This window comes from Heteronotia binoei, chromosome 2 (assembly GCF_032191835.1).
Source record: "Heteronotia binoei isolate CCM8104 ecotype False Entrance Well chromosome 2, APGP_CSIRO_Hbin_v1, whole genome shotgun sequence".
Taxonomy (NCBI): domain Eukaryota; kingdom Metazoa; phylum Chordata; class Lepidosauria; order Squamata; family Gekkonidae; genus Heteronotia; species Heteronotia binoei.
In genome coordinates this window covers 71431850-71453683 of record NC_083224.1, presented here as the reverse complement: position 1 = coordinate 71453683, position 21834 = coordinate 71431850, and the positions used below count along the sequence as shown (strand labels likewise).

The window sequence follows — 21834 nt, the reverse complement described above, 5'->3', positions numbered from 1 at the left end:
AGTGAAAGTTGAAGTGTTCTCCTACAGGTTACTCAGTTTTGTAATTCCCATTATCAGATTTTTGTCCATTTATCCTTTGGTATAGAGTTTGTCCTGTGTAGAGAACTGAAGAGCATTGTTGGCATTTAATGGCATATATAATGTTGGAAGGTGAGCAAATGAATGAGCCTGAGATTATTATTATTATTATTATTATTTATTAATTTATATCCCGCCCTTCCCAACAAGTGGCTCAGGGCGGCTCACAGCATAGAATTCCACATAATAACATTTAAACATAAAACAGTTAAAATTAATTAATACATTTAAAATTATAAAATATTTAAAATTATAAGACATTTAAAACATTTAAAACATTAGGGACAGCAGCCTCTAATATAACTACACCTGGATTTCTTGTACCAGCTAGTCATAGGCCAGCCGGAAGAGGGTTGTCTTACAGGCCCTGCGGAACTGGGCAAGGTCCCGCAGGGCCCTCACCTCCTCCGGCAACTGGTTCCATCAGGAGGGGGCCGCCACAGAAAAGGCCCGGTCCCTGGTGGATTTTAAGTGGGCTTCTTTTGGCCCGGGGATAACTAGGAGATTTCGAGTTCCCGATCTCAGTACTCTCTGGGGCACATGTGGGGAGAGATGGTCCTTCAGGTAGGCAGCTCCAAGGCCATATAGGGCTTTAAAGGTAATAACCAGCACCTTGTACCGGACTCGGTAAGCTATTGGCAGCCAGTGCAGATCCCGGAGCCCTGGCCGGATGTGCTCCCTTCTTGGGAGTCCTAACAACAGCCGGGCCGCGGCATTCTGCACTAGCTGTAGCTTTCGGGTTCGGCACAAAGGCAGCCCCATGTAGAGAGCATTGCAGTAGTCCAACCTCGAGGTGACTGTGGCATGGATCACTGTTGCTAGATCGTTGCGCTCCAGGAAGGGGGCCAACTGCCTTGCCCGCCTAAGATGAAAAAAAGCGGACTTGGCAGTGGCTGCTATCTGAGCCTCCATTGTTAAGGAAGGCTCCAATAGTACCCCCAGGCTTTTGACCCTGTCCGCCGCCATCAGCGGCGCACCCTCAAAAGCTGGAAGGGGGTCGTCGGACCCCGACGACCCAAGCAAAGATGGTGTAGTTAATGCTGTTAGGACCAGTGATCGTGTTGCCTGGGTGTATGTGGCAGCAAAAGTTAAATTTGGGTTTATTGCAAGCTCTGGAACCAGTGTCCATGCTCAAACAAGATGTTGCATTATTGTGGGTTAGGAGTTGTTTGAGATTGGAGGGTTGTCTATGTGCAAGAAAAGGCTTGCCCCCCCACCACCACCTGTGAAAGAGAGCTGTCACTGTCCAATAGGGGTTAATGATACAGTAAACTGTTTTGAGTTGAGAGTTGTGACTGACCACTAGTGGTGTTCTGTTATTGTCTTTTTGGGGCCTGTCATAACAGGTTTCCTCTAGGTATCATACTGGGTTTGTTAATCTGTTTCCTGACTTCATCAGGTAGATACTTACAGTCAATTTGCTTTACACCATAATGACTTTTCAATTTTCCTTGATGTAGCAGGTATAGTAGATGTCTTCTCCCATAATGCCGTGGAAATGTCAAAGAAGTCTTCCAAGACAAGAAAGGCTACCTGTCTCATGGTTTCAGAACATACGGAAGTCAAAAATTTGTTCATGGGGTACAGGATGGACAATGAAATGTCAGTTTCCAGGGATTTGGCCATTCTGAACATCAGCTCAGAACAGAGCCTGATGTCCTCCTTAGGAGATGCTGGGGATTGGATCCAAGGGAGCTTGAAACCAGTGTTAAAGTAAGAGGCCTCTGTGAGGCAAAGCATTCTGATTTTCTCCTAAGGGTTAATGTGAATATTAGCAGGCATGCTCCAGGTGCAGATATCCATAATTGATCATCTCTGCCTACACCATTCTTATCTCTTTCTAGGGCTGATTCAAGAATATGGTAATTGGCTCATCATGGGAACCTGTGTTCAGTTTTGTAACCAGATGGGTGGGGAGACAGAAGCAGTGTCTTCTAGAGGGTCCCAGTGAGTGCCCTGATTGGATTCAAAAGACTACCTGACAACAGATGGCAAGAAACTATAACTAAGCCATAGACAAAAGGGATACCATGCTGACTTTATGGTGCAACAGGACTGTGGCTCTGACTATGCTAAGTTCTATTGCAATGGAGGGCTACATAAACAATACTCGAGCCTCTAACTTGGACTTTGATATTTTAAAGGTGTGTCACCCAATACGTGGTATTGAAGTATTAGATCTGAAAAGTTAGCTTTCTTATTTTCTTGATGGTGCGGTCTCATTTGGAGTACTGTATGCAGTTCTGGTCGCCGCACCTCAAAAAGGATATTATAGCATTGGAGAAAGTCCAGAGAAGGGCAACTAGAATGATTAAAGGGCTGGAGCACTTTCCCTATGAAGAAAGGTTGAAACGCTTGGGACTCTTTAGCTTGGAGAAACGTCGACTGCGGGGTGACATGATAGAGGTTTACAAGATAATGCATGGGATGGAGAAAGTAGAGAAAGAAGTACTTTTCTCCCTTTCTCACAATACAAGAACTCGTGGGCATTCGATGAAATTGCTGAGCAGAAAGGTTAAAACGGATAAAAGGAAGTACTTCTTCACCCAAAGGGTGATTAACATGTGGAAATCACTGCCACAGGAGGTGGTGGCAGTCACAAGTATAGCCACCTTCAAGAGGGGTTTAGATAAAAATATGGAGCACAGGTCCATCAGTGGCTATTAGCCACAGTGTATGTGTGTATATAAAATTTTTTGCCACTGTGTGACACAGAGTGTTGGACTTGATGGGCCGTTGGCCTGATCCAGCATGGCTTCTCTTATGTTCTTATGTTATGTTCTTATGCTGTGAGATCAGAGATTGTTACCTAGTGATATCTTATTCTTTAAAATATTTAATATACCTTCATATATTTTACCAAGGTCTGATTTCTTGTGTGCGTATAGCTTTGAGAATCTACATCTCTGAGCACTGCCTCCTTGCCCAAGGAGTGGTGGCACAGAGAGATTGAGGTTTGGGTACTTGACAGCTTTTCCATCAGGTTTGGAGTCGGACTGTCTTTCTTGGTGGAAGTTAAGGTAAGTTGTATTCCTGGTATTGTATTCATGTGGCTGACAAAATGGAGCAGGTACTGGAACTGGTGGGTAGAGATCACAGTGTTATAGATCCAGGCCCTGTTGTTGGGGGTACATTGGGCACAGGCCCTGAGGGAAGGGTGACTGCCAAGGTATCCCATATCATGGTTGTGCAAATTGCTGTATCCAAACCAGCTGCTTGAGCCCTAAGAAACTGGAAGGACAGCTTCCAGAACTGGTCATTTCTTAACCTGTACAGAGGGGGAGGAGGATCTTGCATGAGCTTTCCTTTGGAGATGGAGTCATCAGGTTCCATAAGATGGAGGATGGAATCTGAGGGATCAGAAATGGCTCATTTTCCAGCAAGATCTCTGGATTTGATGACCAGAAGTCGCTGGAAGCATCAAATTCAAGCACTTCTTCTCACCAGGGCTTTTTTTTGTAGAAAAAGCACTGCAGAAACTTATTTGCCTATTAAGTCACACCAGCTGACATCACCATTGTTTCACACAGAGCTTTTTTGTAGAAAAAACTATTGTTAATCTGTAATTTTAGATATTATATATTTTAAATTGTATTTTATTATTGATTGTTTTTATGATGTAACCTGCCATGAGCCTGTTCTACGTGAAGGGCGAGCTAAAAATAAAATAAATAAAAATAAAGCAGGAACTCCTTTGCATATTAGGCCACACCCCTTGACACCAAGCCAGTCAGAACTGCATTCCTTTGTGTTCCTGCTTCTCACAATGCTTTGACTAAGGCTTAGCTTTCTTAGGTGGAAGTTCAGAGGTACTATGGTGCGAGGTCTTTGGTTCTGAAAACCAGGACCTATATTGATCTGGATCCAGAGCTGGAACAGATCATGCAGAGGACAAACTGAGTACAAACAGAGGGCTCCTTTATAGCTGATTACTCTGCAGCTAGTTTTTCAAAATCAGAAAGGGCACATTCCCAAAGGGCAGTCTTAAGTCATGAGGCCCTGTTTGTATTATTATTATTATTATTATTATTATTATTATTATTATTATTATTATTATTATTGTACTTAGACCACTCATGGGGCCCTATCATTCCTGGCCTTGAGAGTGAATTGTTGGCAGTGTCTGCGGCTCTCATGTTACAGGACTCCCCCAGGCAGACAACACAAAGAGAATGTTCATTTTAGTGTAGGGTTGCCAAGTCCAATTAAAAAAAAATCTGGGGACTTGAGGACAGAGCCAGGACTTTGGGGGTGGAGCCAGGGACAAGGGTGTGACAAGCATAATTGAACTCCAAGGGAATTCTGGCCATCACATTTAAAGGGACAGCACACCTTTTTAAATGCCTTTCTTCCATAGGAAATAATTAAGGATAGGGGCACCATATTTTGGGGCTCATCGAATTGGACCCTCTGGTCCAATCGTTTTGAAACTTGGGGGGTATTTTGGGGAGAGGCACTAGATGCTATACAAAAAATTTGGTGCCTCTACCTCAAAAAATAGCCCCCCACAGATCCCCCAATACCCACGGATCAATTCCCTATTATTCCCTATGGGAATCGTTCTCCATAGGGAATAATAGAATGCCCAGTAGACATTTCCCTCCCTCCCCTTTCTAAAGTGGGGGGAGGACCTCCAAACCAGGGAATCCCCTGCCCCCTCCCTCTCTCACACACACAAATACTTACTAGATCTTCTTCCTGCAGTACTTGCTGTGAAAACGAAAGCAAAAGAAAGGGAGGGGCCGTTCTCCATGGAAACTATTACTGACCCTTTCTAATGAAGCCCTTCCTGTTTCCTGCGCAGCCTTAAAGGCACACATTTTACAAATGGATCAGGAGCTCTACAACTACATGATGCCTACACGCGTGTTCTCCCCCCTCCCCCGCTTCCGGATTTTTGGAGAGCGGGGGAGGAGGCTGCAAATTCAGGGGTTCCCCGCCGGGGGGGGGGAGCCTATTTTAGTGCAACCTTGCTGGCATTTCTTTAAATGAGATTCCAGGGCCATAATGATGGCAATAGGAGAGGTGATAGCTTACTACAATGAAGTAAGACAAAGTACAGACCAAGAACGATCCTCTTGGTTCTGTGGTGAAAGAAAAACTGAGGGGAAAATGGTACCATTCCCCTTTGCCACATTGCCTTTGATAGGAAAGCAAGCACACATGCCAAAAGGGAAAGGGCGCCCTTTGTAGCTAAAAAATTCCTCTGCAGGCAGGCCTGCATGTGTGCAGTCCCAAATGTGGGACTGCACAAGAACAAAGATGAACTACAACAAATTATCTATGCAGTAATACCTTTCACCTTATTGTGGTATGTGGAAACTGCTGTGCAAGAGACCCTCTTGGTCAGGGATGTCAAACTCATTTGTTATGAGGGCCGGTTGCGCCGAGCCATGTCAGGCCAGGCCATGTGTCTACCTATTTAAGGTTAGGTAGCAGAGATATAAACTTTATAAAGGACACAGACAAACATGGAACTGGGAAGCTCTTGCTTTTTCCTTCCTTCTTTCCCCAGGGGATCAGGAGGGGGAAGGAAGAGATGCTTGGCACAGTAGCTCTGTTGTGCAATTGAGAGAGATTGGAAAAACAAGCTCTGCTGTCCCCCTCTTCCTCTCCAAGAGAGGAGCCTCAGCCAATGCAGAAAACAGAGGTTTGCTCTGTAGCTCCTGTGTGATTGAGCAAGCCTTGCAAAGCAAGCTGTTATGCAGAAGGAAGCAAGAGATAGGGAAAAGGAAGCAAATGACAGCCAGTTGCTCAGGGGCCTGACAGAAGCCTTCTGGGGGCCTCATTCGGCCCCTGGGTAGCATGTTTGACACTCCTCTCTAGGTCTTGCAGCCATCACATTAGAAGGTATCCCTCCTCCTCTACCGGACCTTAGTTCCTTCAGAATTGCACTGATGAGATACCAGGTATTGCAGAAAACGTACCCAAAGCTCAGGGAAAGGTCACAATGTCTTTGTGTCCTTTTGAATTTATGATGCATTGAGCGCCTGCCTTTTTAGCTACAATGCAATCTCAAAATCAGGTACAGATACACAAGTTTCACTAAATGCTTTCAACTTGTTAACACTGAAGAGGTAGAAAAGATGAGTATTTCTGAGAACTAACAGTGCAATCCAGAAATACTCCATTTCAGCCCACCGATTTCAACAGGCTTACCTCTGAGTAATTCTAAATCAACACTCCTTAGTGAGAAGATGGAGCTGGAAAGGGGTAACAAAACAGGTAGCCAGTTCAGAAAAATGATAGTTCCTTCTCCTCATTTCCAGCAGTGGTATCTGTCTCAGTGTTAATGAAAGGAAAACTACAGTTCCTATTATGAGGAAGATGGCTGCAACAAAGCTGGAGAGTTACTGTGAAGTGAACGTGAATTAGATACTGGAAACAGAATGGGACTGGAACGCCAAGGTTACCATCCCACCTTTCAGTTCAGCCACGCTCACATATTTCCTCTCATTAATTTTCCAAGAGAACTTTTTAAACATCAATACGCTCCTTTGCCCTTCCTGAAGCGAGATCATTTCCAAAGGGCAAAATCAAGTAGCTCAGGTGCTTCTGCTCTATGGAAGACACTTGAGGCTGCTAACCACTTTTCAAGTGAACAAGAGAAGCCTGATAACCTGTAATAAACACCACTGACCGGAACCCAAGAGCCACACTTGCCGAACAGCTTTGTTCTCTCTGATAAAGTGACAGCACAGCCTGAAAGCAGATACGAGAGAGAGACTAACTAGCAAGAAATTACAGTACTTTTTTCCCATTCTCCACTTTCCTAGGCTGGAGAAAAAGTTCCAGGACTATAACAGAAAGATGAAACAGACAGAATCCTGACAAGGATTGTGACCTAAGCGTGGTTCCTTGGGAGTAAATTCTATATAAATCAATGGGACTTGTTATAAGCTTCTTTTTAAAACCAATCACAATCAGAATAACAAGAAACACAGATTTCAAGTTCCTTCATCACAAAACATTTAAAATGATAGCACATTAAAAGACATTACCAAGGACTTTATAAATGTCTAAGCAGTAAATTCTTCATGTTATTTTTTAAAAGATCACAAAAAACACAAGACCACTAACACCTAGACCAATTCCCTACTAGCCTTGTCCCAGTCTCATGCTCCTCTTCTCCACAGGGCTTCCTTCCGATTGTGCACAAGCTGCCCTGGGGCTGCAACTCACCCTGCTTTTTTCATGCAGCAAGCAAGTTCCTCTAAAAGTCAGTTTCTGCTTGCAGCACAAAAGAGGCAGAGCAAGTTGCAGCCCTGGGGCAGCTTGTGAGAAATCAGACGGAAGCCCCATGGAGAAGAGGAGTGTGAAACTGGGACAACGCTAGTGGGGAATGGGTCCTAGAATTCCAAATGGCTCAGCTCTAATTGTGTGGTAACTTTCATTATTGACTCCTCAGTACCCTACAGTCTCAAATTTAAAAAAGCAATGGATCTGTACTTTTGATATCATGTAGAAATAGTTTACTGCCAATGGATTTGGACTCAGAATCTGATGTTATAATACTAAAAATGAGTTCAAACTGTCATTCAGCAGAGCCATCATTGTGATAATGCGCGGTTAAAAGCAAGAAAATGCCCTCACTCTACACCATCTGGCATATTGCACGTGCCCTTTAAGTGCTCTCTGTATAAACCACTACAAGGCAATAATACCAATGGCTATATGGGGAACTGATATAAAGCCACCTTGCAAAGTTAGTCCACTGGACCATCCATGTTAGTACTGGCTACTGTGACTGCCAGCCATTGGTTTCTGCCAACACCTGCTATCTAAGATCCTTAAACATGAGAACCCACAGACTGATCCTGAGACCTTCTGCATGCAAAGCAGAACACCTGCTCTACCACTCAACCATGACCTTTCTGCTACAGGCTCTGCTTCATTGTTTCATGTTCCTCCCCATTAGACTACAGCACCTTACTTACCCCCTTTCCTCTTCTGATGTCTTATTTTGTGAGTTAACTCAAAATCGTTTATACTGTCCAACCAGTTTGTGGCATGGGTTGTGTGCATGGGGAGGGGGGGAGAGGAGCACAACATAATTTATGTAACCTGTAAATGCAACTTTAAAAGCAATTTCAATCCATTTGGTAAAGGAAGTCAAGAGGGAGTAAATGCAGCGATGCAATCGAAATGCAGGCAGCTGAAAGGCCTCAATTAGTCTGAAAGGCGTTATCTGGTATTTAAATAATTATTAGATTGAAGGCATAATCACAGGGTTTGAGCTGATTTTTTCGCCACTGTCATCTTAATGGAGACCATAGTATTATTATTCAAATGACTGTGATTCTCACTGAAGAGAAAGCAGAGCTGGTGTTTGGCAGGCAGGGCTGGGGGGGGGGGTGTCATTTAATCTCCATGCGATGGCAGGAGACATGATTAGTCTTTTCTCTCATTTTTGCTGTTAGTAACAGACAGATGCTATGGACTACTATCTGTCTTGTTGTATGCAGACAATTAGAAATATATATTAGAGAATCTCTTGCAAAAAAAAAAGAACAGGCACAAAAGAAACATTTAGATGTGGTTTAGCTGCGTATGCTTCATTAAACTGAAGTCTGCTTCCTTTGAAAAATGGGATATATTTAGCTTTCTATGGTGTAATTGATGGGCAAATCCCTTTTTCCCACTCTGAAGGCTTTTATAGGGTTTTTTCCCTCTTCAAAAGAAATCTGAGTACTTTCTAAAGCATCCTGAGGTAGTAGGAGACTGAGCTCTAGAAACCTTTCCTACTTACAACCTGATCTTGTGAATGCTTGCTCAAAGTAGGGCCCAGTGAGTTCAGGAGAAGTGATTCCCAAGTAACTGCAAAGCATACGCTTCCCAATCCCCAGGTCCCAGCGGGGGATCCCCCGTTTTGACAGGCTTCTGCCCGCCCCCAGCCAGCTGGCCGGCGGGGGAAGCCCCGCCCCCACAGTCATTCTGTAGATTTAGAGCTCCTGCAGGTTTAGAAACCTGCAAACAGTTTTTAAAATGTGTGCCTTTAAGGCTGAGCAGGAAGTAGGGAACAGGAAGGGCTTCATGGGAAAGGATCAGTAACAGTTTCCTCAGAGAACAGCCCCTCCCTTTCTTTTGCTTTCGTTTTCAGAGCAAGTAAAGTTCTGCAGAAACAAGATCCAGTAAGTATTTGTGCGTGTGAGAGAGGGAGGGGGCAGGAGATTCCCTGGTTTGGAGGCCCTCCCCCCCCGCTTTAGAAAGTGTGAGGGGGGAGGGAAATGTCTACTGGGCATAAGGGGAAATTGATCAGCGGGTATTGGAGGCTCTGGGGCGGCTATTTTTGAGGTAGAGGCACCAAATTTTTAGTATAGCATCTAGTGCCTCTCCCCAAAATACCCTCCAAGTTTCAAAATGATTGGACCAGGGGGTCCAATTCTATGAGCCCCAAAATATGGTGCCCCTATTCTTCATTATTTCCTATGGAAGAAAGGCATTTGAAGAGGTGTGCTGCCCCTTTAAATGTGATGGCCAGAACTCCCTTGGAGTTCAATTATGCTTGTCACACCCTTGTTCCTGGCTCCACCCCCAAAGTCTCCTGGCTCCGCCCCCAAAGTCCCCAGATATTTCTTGAATTGGACTTGGCAACCCTAGCAAAGCATCATCTGTGAGAACAAACCAGCTTGGAAAGGAAAACAGCTATTGCTTCCAGCGCAGGCTGCATAATACCACTCTATTTTAAGACTGTTGCAAGCTGGAAACTGAAACGTTTTCATCATGCTCTATTGCAACATTTTCTCTCTTTTATCCTTTTTTTGGGTGTGTGTGTGATTACATTCAACCTGAAGAATTCTAGTGAGCTCAAAAGCTTGCTCAATACTTTTTGATGATTTATCTAGTTTATTAGGACTAGAAAGGTATTATCCTCTGGCTTAAGTGGTTTGTGCATTACACTGTCAAGCTCTATTGACTATGCTTAGAGACAGTAAGACCAAACACACCACTGTAAATCTTTACATTTACAAATCTCTACCAGCTCTGCTGTTTTTGCATTTCTGATGGATCAATGCTTAGTGAGTTTAAAAGACAGAAGCTCAAGACCCCATTTTGAATTGGGTTTTTTTTAATCACAGCTCATTCTGATTTCTGGAAAACCTATGAAATTTGGGCTGAACCTGGCTATGAGTTTTTCCAGTTAACCATACACACACACATACACACACAGTGTCAGAGTATCAAAGTGACCAGTCACAATGTACACATGGAACCAAATGTGTATTAAATCCTGTATTTTCATCTTTATTGTAGCTAATCTAATAAGGTAAATTCTAGCGTAAGCAGAAGGGGACCAACTGGAAGGAGAAGATTCAAAAGATGAGTTCTGGAGATATTATGTTGATCATAAATATAATCCAATGACGATCCAAACAACAGGAGACCTGAGGAATGCCATTGCAAAGGTGAGGCAAAACAGGCAGTCAGCTTACCATTTGGTAGGGGGCTCTACCATATAGTTTCTTGAACATCTATGTCACTATAAATGCTGTGTCATTCTTTTCTGTCATGTATTCTTGTACATAGCAGAGTTCCCTGCATGTTCTTAAATAGATAAATGACCCCATTATCTCTGAAATTGTTTGTTCATGTATGAAGATGGTTGGGGAGGAGTAAGCATAACTGATTTTGTAAAGTGAACCTTTTGGGGGAACCACTTTCCTCTTTTCCTATTCAGGAGGCTGTATGCATGTGTTTACAAATATGTATGTGCATGTCTGCACAACAGAAGCACCATTATAAAACCTATTAAGCATCTAAATCATAAAAAAAATAAGAAGTAGGGACAAAATGCTGCAGTAGTGCATTTCAGCAGGATCAGCAGGAGTAACATTTTCATTCACAACAATGAATAACTAAGGGTTGGATCCAGACTAAGTTTTCCATCAAATACATGAAATTTTCTTGCCTCCCCTCCCCCAGTTGCTGCCCACTGATATCCATATAAAGTTGTTCCTTGGTGATAGGGAACCCAAAGGAATAATTTATGGGGATCTGTAGCTGGAAGGGAGAATTGGTGGAAATGGCCTCTTTTTAGTCCGGATCCAACCCTGAGGGCAGAGAAACAGCAATCATGGAATACTACAGAGCAAGCCATTTACTGCTTGCAATTTTGCACATGAACAAAATGAGCAAATTTGCCAACTTTTTTCCATATGATAAGCTGGTTGTGTATATTCAACCTCTGTTTGACAGGGAAAATGTTCCTTGCCATCAGGAGAGGAAAGAGCCAGAGTTTTCTGTGACTAAGCCCCACCTTTTCTCCTCGCTGTCACCATTTGAGGCAAATAGAAGGAACAGCAGGAGCAGCTGTAGAAGTCAAGGCTAGGGAGAAGATGAGAACTGAACCATTTGGGTTTTGAATAAAGGCAAAGCTGCCATCATTTCATCATTGGTTCCTCACTCCCTCAACCAATTAAGAACATCATATTTCCAGTACAGGGAAGATTCTCTTATCTCCAACAGCAAAACTCAGCCACTTCACTAATCAAAGTTCTTCAAATTGGTATTTCTATTATTTATTGTTTTTGTTATGGTTCTCAATCATAAGCCACTTAGTAAACCAATAGGCTGGGGTGGGGGGAACACGAGGTATGATCGAGAGAAACAGACCTATACATTCATAGAAGTAGTGGGGCTGGTTTCCATGAGTAGGAAAGCCTTCCCGTTTGCTGGTTACTTGTTCCTCAACCACTCAGTAATGTCAAAGCAAGATTCATTACTGGCAAGCAAGGAACAGGGGGATACTCTGTTTCACCCTACTGACCACAGTTATATGTCATCATCCTGTCAGAAATTCCTTAGAATACCATATATTGTAGCAAGGGTCATCAAAAGGGCAGGGCTTACAAGCCTCAATGGTTTTAAGAAAAAAAATCAAGAGAAATGCTATTTAAGCAGTCTCATCCCATCTCCCCTTTTTATTAAATCACATTATCTGCTTCTATTTATCTTGGCTTGTTCATGGCTCAAAAAGATGTAAAGGGTGTAATTGGTAAGAGGGATGGGTGGCATGTAGGTAAGTTCAGGCCAGAGGCAGGGCATATGGCTGGCACAGCAAAATGGCTAACAGAAGGGGGTAGCATAAAGGAAAGAGATGAAGAAACAAACAAAATAGCGAGGGCAGCAATACAGGCACAGCCAAGAACAGCAGACACAAGATGATGACTAATTTGCTAATAGCCTGTCGCAGAGTATTAGCAATATACTGTATTAATTTGTCTGAGTTAAATGTAAGTAAGTAAAGCCTCTACCTACATCAGCTAAGGTGTTTCCATGACTAAATGACCAGGAGTCACTGGCTAAGGTTTGCCAACAATCCCAGATGTTAGCAAATCATCCTAAAAGACCAGTGTCCTGCAAAAATAATACTGCTCTTTGCTCCACCTGATATTCTGCATTGAGTAAACAATACCCTAGGTTGCTTTTTTCAGAGCAAAGCATATGTAACAGCCCTGCATGGAAAAACCATCCTAATCTACTTAATCCTTCATTTATTAATCCTGTTTGATCTAGGGTTACCAGGTCTAATACTGGAAATATCTGGGAACTTTGGTGGTGGAAACAAGAGCAAGGTCGACTGCGGGGTGACATGATAGAGGTTTACAAGATAATGCATGGGATGGAGAAAGTAGAGAAAGAAGTACTTTTCTCCCTTTCTCACAATACAAGAACTCGTGGGCATTCGATGAAATTGCTGAGCAGACAGGTTAAAACGGATAAAAGGAAGTATTTTTATTTATTTTATTTATTTATTTATTTAAGATTTATATCCCGCCCTTCCCACGAGTGGCTCAGGGCCAAAGGGTGATTAACATGTGGAATTCACTGCCACAGGAGGTGGTGGCGGCCACAAGTATAGCCACCTTCAAGAAGGGTTTAGATAAAAATATGGAGCACAGGTCCATCAGTGGCTATTAGTCACAGTCTATGTGTGTATATAAATTTTTTTGCCACTGTGTGACACAGAGTGTTGGACTTGATGGGCCATTGGCCTGATCCAACATGGCTTCTCTTATGTTCTTATATTCTTATGTTGTGCCAAGCACAATTAAACTCTGAAGGGAGTTCTGGCCATCACATTTAAAGGGACCATTCTTTTAAATTCTCTCCACTGGAAATAATGGAGAATGGGGGCAATCTTTTTTAAACTTTGAGGTTTCATTGACAAGAGGAACTAGATGCTATGCTGAAAATTTGGTGCTTCTGCCTCAAAAAACAGCCCCCCCCCCTCGGAGCCACAGATACCCACAGGTCAATTCTCCATTATACCCTGTGGGAAACGGTCACCATCGGGTATAATGGAGTGCCCAGCAGACATTCAAACACACACACACACTTTCTGATAACTCTGAAGTGGAAGAAGGCTTCCAAACCAGGGAATCCCTTGCTCCCAACTGGAGACTATACAACACACAGAGCAAAAGGACAAAAAAAAATCTAAAGTACATAACCCACCATAAATCAAGACTAAAGAATCGTGTGGTTAATGCTCCTTTGGTGGAGCACTTCATTCAGTTTAATCATGATCCGGACTCTTTACGTTTTTGTATACTTAAGTTTCCAATGCGTTTGCAAGGTAGGATGGATTGTAGCAGATGGTTACATCAGCAGGAGATGCACATGATCTTTAAATTAGGGACGATGTTTCCTTGTGGTCTAAATAGTGATTGGGATTTGGCATGTTTTTTATAAAATATACTGTTTATAAAATAATTTATTGGCATGTGCTTTGGATATTTGTTATAATAAGTTTTTAGCATTACTGTAGCTGGGTACTCTGTAGCTTTAAGGAACATTTTGAATTGTTGCACCTGCTGCATATAAGCCATTTAGCATGACTCACTATAGCACCTTGTAGGTGTTCCTTCAAATATGCTGGCTGTTTGGCCTAACACTTAAGAGAAATTGCTAAGAGGTTTGTTGATTTTATTCAGGGTTTAAAATGTTTTTATGGCTTATGTGCATATGGTTTTATTGTATCATTGTATATTATTCATGTTATTCAGGATTGTTGCAACTTGAAGAAGCTCACGCGAAACAAGGGTTCAGTACGACCTTGACCTTGGAAACTTGTATTGGCTGCATCTTTGGACAGACATTAAACATCTGGAGTACTACACCAGGACTGCATGGAATAAGATAGAAGTTTTACCACAGGATGAAAAGAAAGACTCTTGGTGCTATTGCTTCCTTTTCTATTAAGGACTAAAAGTTATGGTTGTTTTGTAATTTATGATGGTGGAATTTGTGTTTATTTTTGTTGACCTTGTATAATTTAATAATAGAAGCTGGTTTTCACGGTGGGTTATGTACCTTTGATTTTTTTGCCAGTGGAGACTGGCAACTCTATCTCTAAGTTCATTTATTTGTTTCCATTATACTGTGTGTTCCTCACCAATAGGGACTCAAAGCAGCTCATTGTTCTCGTCTCCACCATTTGTGTACGTTCAGGGTTGATTTGAGGCTGAGTGCATGTCAACAGTCCAAAGCCAACCAGTAAGCTTCCAGGGCAAAGAAGGAATTCAGATCCTAGTTAGATGCTCTGATCACTAGACATCATAAGAACATAAGAGAAGCCATGTTGGATCAGGCCAATGGCCCATCCAGTCCAACACTCTGTGTCACACAGTGGCCAAAAAAAAATTTATACACACACACACTGTGCCTAATAGCAACTGATGGACCTCTGCTCCATATTTTTATCTTGAAGCTGGCTATGCTTGTAGCCGCCACCATCTCCTGTGGCAGTGAATTCCACATGTTAATAACCCTTTGGGTGAAGAAGTACTTCCTTTTATCTGTTTTAACCTGACTGCTCAGCAAGCAACTACTCATCTAATGAGACTCCACTGCTCAGTTAAGTAAGCTGGATCCAACCAGGTGTGCTGTGGGTGAGCAAAGGAAGAAAGGTCTCCTTTCACCACCATAAAGTCTATGCTGAGGATCACATGCATAGATCACAAGCCATTTGGGACAGGGGATTTATTAAAGAGGAGAATTGGACTAAAGGAGCAAAAAAGCTGGCTGGATCCAATTCTTTAGGTTGTAGTAAAACCACAAATGCATAGCTTCTTTAGGGAGGTTTTATCCCAGAAGTCAAGTTGGAGTGACTAGACCGTCAATGAGGCTTTGGGCACCAACATCAGGATTCTCAAAGGACTGCAGGATTGTCACATCACCTCTTCCTGTTTCCTTTTATAATGGCAGCTGGGAACAATGAAATCAGAAACAAATTAGTCCTGTGTGACTTTTTCTGAATGCCAGCAGGCCAGGAATCAGGAGTGATTCCTGGCACATCTTAGTGTTGAATAAGTCAAGGGAATGAAGGGGAATGAACACATAAAGTAATTGGCAACTTAATGAGGTGGGGTGAGGGTGGGGGGAAATCTCAGAATATACAGGACATGTTTCTTGTTTGAGAGTAATATGCAATGGTCATTTATTCCCCTCTGTCAAGGCAGCCATGATCACAGAATTCAGACATGGGGGCAGAATGCAAAACACACCCATCTCCTTGTCCTCTGCATGGCTATCTCCTTTTATGAAGGCTGGAAGAAGAGGCAAAAACAGCCATAATTCACTAGGGCTACTTCTATCAAAACTGGTGGGCATGATCCACCCCAACATAAGCTCTTTTATGTCCCACTGATTTTGATGGGAGAGTGTTACACAAACACACAGCCTCATTCTTCTGTTGATAGCAATGAGAGGAGAAAGTGCTTGTCGTTAGCTAGAAGTTGTGCTCCATTTGTTTATTTTTATAGAAATGCAAACTATAAATAACATAAATAAAATAAAATTTTAATTAATGTACATGAATGCTGGTTTAAAGTTTGCCCATGGCTAGAATCAAAGCTGAGTAATAAAAAAAAAAAGTGGAGCAGGAGGGAATAGGATATGAGGTCAGCACCCTTCCCAACTTTGCCATTTCTTGGCAAAATGACAACTTCAGCCTCCAGAGGCACACCTGCATATTTGAGAATATCCATGAATGGCTAAGGCTTCCATAGAAACAGTACCTAGTAGAGGAGCATTACATAACTAGAACCCTTTCAGGGCATCTCCAGGGTCCAGAATCTGACCCACCCCTTTCTCCCATACATCTTATGCACTGGGTATAAGACTGTATAAGTACATTCATGCAAATATGAGAAATAGCTAGGAGGGGCAAGTACAGTATTGTGATAATTGCTTCCTGCAGAATTCAGAGAGAGGAGGGGGTTGGGTCAAGAGGAGGAAAGCTGGAGGGAAAGAATAAAACCCAGCTGTGAAAAGGCATTTCCCTGATAACAAACATAATCACATGAATTATGGACTTAATTCTCACTTATTGTCCCCGTTTCAGATATTGTTTATACAACAAGTGTACCGGATGAGCCTTCTCACTTTCCCCACCCCACATCTCTTGCTTGCATATGTCAGCTTGTCTTGTGGGGTTGGGGGGGGGGAGCGGAAGCAGAATCTGCTTATGAGCATAGCTTTGGGCAAATTTATAAGCTGTGACAGCATTTTGCTCTAGACAATGTGGTTTGGAAGAATAATGATTTTTCAGCTCGGGAATCTCTCCCCAATTTTGCCACTGACTCACTAAGTAACTATGAACTAGTCAGTTCCTTTCTTTGTGACTGAGCTTTTATTGTGTACAAGAAACACTATATTACAGAAGGATGGTCAGTCACATGAAATTAAATTCCTTTTGAGTCATACATGAAACATTATATGTAACTAAGGCTGAACCCCTTGCACATGCCACAGCCAAAAGTATAATGCTTTGTCTAGAACCAGATAAATACACAGATGATAATGATTTGCCTGTGATACAGGGAAAATGTATAATCTATCACTGAGAAGACTTGAGAAAATGAGGGAGAGCATTCACTGCAGCAGCATTTCCTGAGACCCCAGAACATGTGGAGATGGAAAGACTTCCATGATTCCAAGCGATTACTCTATCTTTCTGAGCTGCAGGATCCCATCCAAACACATTATCTGCCTTGATACTTAAGGTTATAATCTCAGCCTTGTGATCTGTATATATACAACATTTAGCACAGTAGGGAATTAAAGTAAACACTAATTTGAAGAAAGGAACAACTAGCTCCATGAACTCTAGCCCAATAGTAATTATATATGCCACATCATGCCCATTGAGATTCTCTAAGCTTCATTTGAGAAACCAAACAATTTCAGCCTTGGTTTCCATGCATAACATGCTCTCAGAATCATCTGGCAAATACTCAAATTCAATCCAGACTATTCTGAAAAGAGAACTGCATAAGTATACCTTACATGGCAACACACCTCTGAAAGGTAGGTAGCAGCTCAATCTGGATTGAACAGAATAATCTGGAATGTTTTATTTTCACAGTCTGTTAATTTATATAGCAAAGATGGATAGCAAACTTTCCCCCACCCCAGAAAAGGCTTATTCCCCACTCCTCCACTTGCACCTGCTTGAATGGCCTTGGGTTAGCCATAGCTATTGCAGAGGTTGTCCTTGAAAAGGGCAGCTGCTGTGAGAGCCCTCTCAGCCCCACCCACCTCACAGGGTGTCTGTGGTGGGGGTGGGGGGAGATAAAGGAGATTGTGAGCCACTCTGAGTCTCTGATTCAGAAAGAAGGGTGGGGTATAAATATTATTTATAAACATGGAAACACACCCAGAGACAGCAGAAGCATTTTTTTTCCTTCCTCACACAGCTATGAACCTGGCTACCAGTCAACAATTGTTTTACTGTGTGAGTTGAGATGAGTACCCAGCTTGCTGGGGGTGAAGTGTAGATGATGATGAAGAAGAAGATATTGGATTTATATCCCGCCCTCCACTCCGAAGAGTCTCAGAACAGCTCACAATCTCCTTTACCTTCCTCCCCCACAATAGAAACCCTGTGAGGTGTGTGGGGCTGGAGAGGGCTCTCACAGCAGCTGCCCTTTCAAGGACAACCTCTGCCAGAGCTATGGCTGACCCAAGGCCATGCCAGCAGGTGCAAGTGGAGGAGTGGGGAATCAAACCCGGTTCTCCCAGATAAGAGTCCGCACACTTAACCATTACACCAAACTGGCTCTCCAGATGGCTGAAGAAGGCAATGGCAAACCACCCTGTAAAAAGTCTGCCATGAAATTCATGATGAAACATTGTGATGCAATGTCACCCCAGAGTCGGAAATTACTGATGCTTGCACAGGAGACTACTTTTACCTTTATGAGTTAAGATGGTGTTCACTTCTCTATTTATGTACTTCCCTTCTTCCTTTCTTCCCTAATAGGATCCAAAGAGGCTTCCATCACTCTTCTCTCCTAAAGATGCCAGCCTCCAAGTGGTACTTAGGAATTCTCTGGAATTACAGCACATCTCCAGACTACAGAGATCAGTTCCCTTGAAGTAAATGGATACTTCAGATGGTGGACTCTATAGCATTTACCCCACTGAGGTCCCCGCCCTCCCCAGTTTCCACACAAAAATATCCAGGAGTTTCCCAACACAAAACTGGCAACCCTACCCTTCAACTCTCTGCCAGTGGCCAGGGAGGACCTGGCAAACCAACCTCTCATCCATTTTTTTCATCTTCGTAGGCTAAGGTTAGGCCAGGAAATACTCAGACTGGCCCAAGGCAACCCAGCAAGGCTACCCATCAAGCTTCCATGGAAGAGTGAGGATATGAATGTGGGTCTCCCAGACTGGCTTCCCAATCCCCAAGTCCCAGCAGGGGATCCCCTGGTTTTGCATGTTCCTTCCCACCCCTAGTCAACTGGCCAGCAGGGGGAAGCCACCCCCAACAGCCACCATGTGCTTTTCCACTTTGGAAAGCTAGAAGAACCTTGGAAACTGCTTGCTTTTTAGAAGGGGTGTGTGCCTTTAAATCTGTAGGAGCCCGGCTGAATGGGGGTGAGATGAGTTGGCAGAACAACATGGTTGCTCCCAGTGAACTGCTAGAAAGGAAGGGGAACCAACACAATAAATGGAGGGTTTGTTTTACATTCATTTCAGAAGTTGCTTGCACAGTAAAATAGAGAGTAAAGAGCAAACTAGAACCTTTGTTTTCCCTGTGTTAGTCTGAAGAACTTGGTTGAATATACAACAGATGGTTACATTCAACAACTCTGTTGAATAGATTGCCCCAGAAAGATCACAAAAATGTAGGACTGCAAACTTTATTTTGGCTCTGTGTGTGTGTGTGTGTGTGTGTGTGTGTGTGAGAGAGAGAGAGAGAGAGAGATGCAGCAGGATGAGGAAATGAAGACTGTATTCAGAGGAACTGTAGTGCTGTATTTTATTTATTTATTTTAGGGAATGTTAAAGTCTCCTGCCTCCACCCCAAAGTCCCCAGATATTTTTTTAAAGTTAGACTTGGCAAACCTACTCCCTGATCCTAGTTCGACACCCTAATCAGTAGACTACACTCATGCCAAATTTGTTCAGCTTTAGATGCTAGGTGAAGGCATTTCCAATTTTTTAGGCTTTTGCAAATGCAATTTTTTAGCGGGGGCAGGGGCCATTGCTCTGTGGTTGCTTTTTATATTTGTTGCTTTAGTTTCTACTTTTGGGTTCTGCCTTTTTATGAATTTATTAGTGGTTTTTAGTTTTATTTTATCATTGTATTTTAACTTTTGTATACTGCTTTGAGATTTTTAAAAATGAGAACCTGAATATATGCATTACACATATGTGTAAAATGCCACACTCACTCAGGAATATGATAAGGGTGTTCTTAAGTAACAGAGTGTAGATTGGTTCAGAATAAACAAAGAAAGGAGTACAAAGGCTACCAGATTTCTTCATTGCAGCTTGCCTAGTTGGCCTACCCCAAGCCAATAGTAAAGCTTGGTCTTGAACTACTCTAGATATTGGTACTTTGGAATTATAATAAAACATGAAATAGGCCTCTAAATATTACAAGCAGGTATTATAGCACAAAGAAGCCTTGATTCAGAATAAGGTATCTTCTTAAATGGAAGCCCGTGGATAAGAATTCATTTGATGTGGTGGGGAGCAAAACTGCTAAGCCTAGGGAAAATCATTTCTTCAATATTCTACTTATTCCTTGACAGGACTGGATCTACATGTTTTTTGAGGGGTTAGGAATTAAAAAATGGTGCCCCTTTATGGGCCCATAGAATAGAATGGACTCCATACCCAATTTGGCACCCTCCCTCCTAGATCCAGCCCTGTTCCTTGGAGCACTTATGTTTGGGCCATGAGATAGCCTTCTTTCTGAATCAAACGGTAACAATACTTGGAGCTTGCCTAGTGGCCACCACAGGCTATCACAGCTCAGGGAGGGGATGGGAGGAGGAGAAGATGGTCCAGTGAAAAATCCTGGTGGAGTTGATACTTTCTCCTTCCCCCAGCAGCCTGTTGCTTGACCTGAAAAGGCTTTCATGGGGAAAACAAGACCACAGAATGAAGGCCTGAAATGGAGGATCATTTCAGCCCTTTAATAATCTCCTCCACCCTCTCAGCAAGGTAGCCTCACCACTCCTGCTACTTCTCAGTGGAACAACAGAAACTAAACTGGGGGGGGAGGGGAAGACTGGTGTTGCCACAATGCTGGGATGTCACTTCCAGTGCAAACTTAGCTGTGACATCACTGCATTTGGGTGATGCTGTAGAAATCATCCAAACCTTAATGGTAAAATGCCAGTTTGAGGTGGAAGTGACATTGCAGTGATGGCACAATGCCAATTTCATTGTCCACACCTTCCAGTGTTTTCTGCTGGTTACCAGTGTTTGGCTGAAAGCTCAACTCCCAGAGCAGATTTTCAAGCAGGAAGAGGGTGAGGAAAGATCCATTATGTGAGCTTTCCAACTGGATCCAACCCATGTTTTGCATGCAAAATGACCCAGATTGAACCTCTGCTGTTACTGGGGGTGCGGGGAGAGGCTCTACCTGAAATCTTGGAGATAATACCAGAATTTTTATTTATTTGGTTTGATTTTTAGCCCACCCATTCCATGAACAGGCTAAGGGCAGGTTAAAGCATTGGTTACAAACAATAAAATCCACTTAAAAAAAAACAATAACATCCATAATTCTAAAAATAATGGTGTTCAGACTATTTAAGTAGGATGCATAATAACAGCAGCCAGATGTTTATCATTCACAAGGACCTAATCCACAAGATTGTTCAGAGTAATTGAAGTACAAAGTCACAGATTGTCCCTATGAAAATCCCTGGTTAATTTGATTCCTGTTAAATAACAATTAGATATGGAAGTCATCACTGAGTTTGTTCTTCAATGAATAATTAGTTTTACATAACAACCCTCTATACTGGACTCACATATATTATCAACATTTGACTACTTCATTTGCATTCTATTATTGCTTCTAGTAGAATGTATCTTTTTTGGAATTCAGTTTTTGTGAGATCTCCTTGGGTTTGTGTTGTTTGTTTTGAAAACTTGGAAAGCCATGGCCAGAGAAGACACTATTGAGACCGATGGACCGCTGATTTGATTCAGTATAATAAGAATGTCAGGCAAGCTCAAGGGGATAAACAAATGGAGGGGGGTGGGATGGAGAGGACTGCAGTGGCAAGTTATACCTCTAACTTACATATTTATTTATGTTATTTATTATTACACTCAGTTTACAGATTGCCCTTCCCTGAAGCAGGGCTCAGGGTGGCTAACAACATAATAAAAATGCAATATCTTAAATTAAAGACAAAATAGTAAAAATATTCCTTATATTACAGATGATAAACAATTTCTTCAGTACCTCCTGGGGGAGGTTTACGGAGAATGGGGGGG

At 42.6% G+C, this 21834-nt stretch overlaps 1 protein-coding gene and 1 long non-coding RNA gene across 3 annotated transcripts in view; one reads left to right on the top strand and one right to left on the bottom strand.

Moving 5' to 3' along the window:
• The window catches only part of PLXNA2 (plexin A2), a 771921-nt gene that overhangs the window by 719150 nt on the left and 30937 nt on the right, over positions 1-21834 (bottom strand). The window lies entirely within an intron of this gene.
• LOC132567577 (uncharacterized) lies at positions 9048-14384 on the top strand. The gene is made up of 3 exons (XR_009555098.1): positions 9048-9209; positions 10333-10484; positions 14088-14384. It is a non-coding gene; the product is annotated as an uncharacterized LOC132567577 (long non-coding RNA).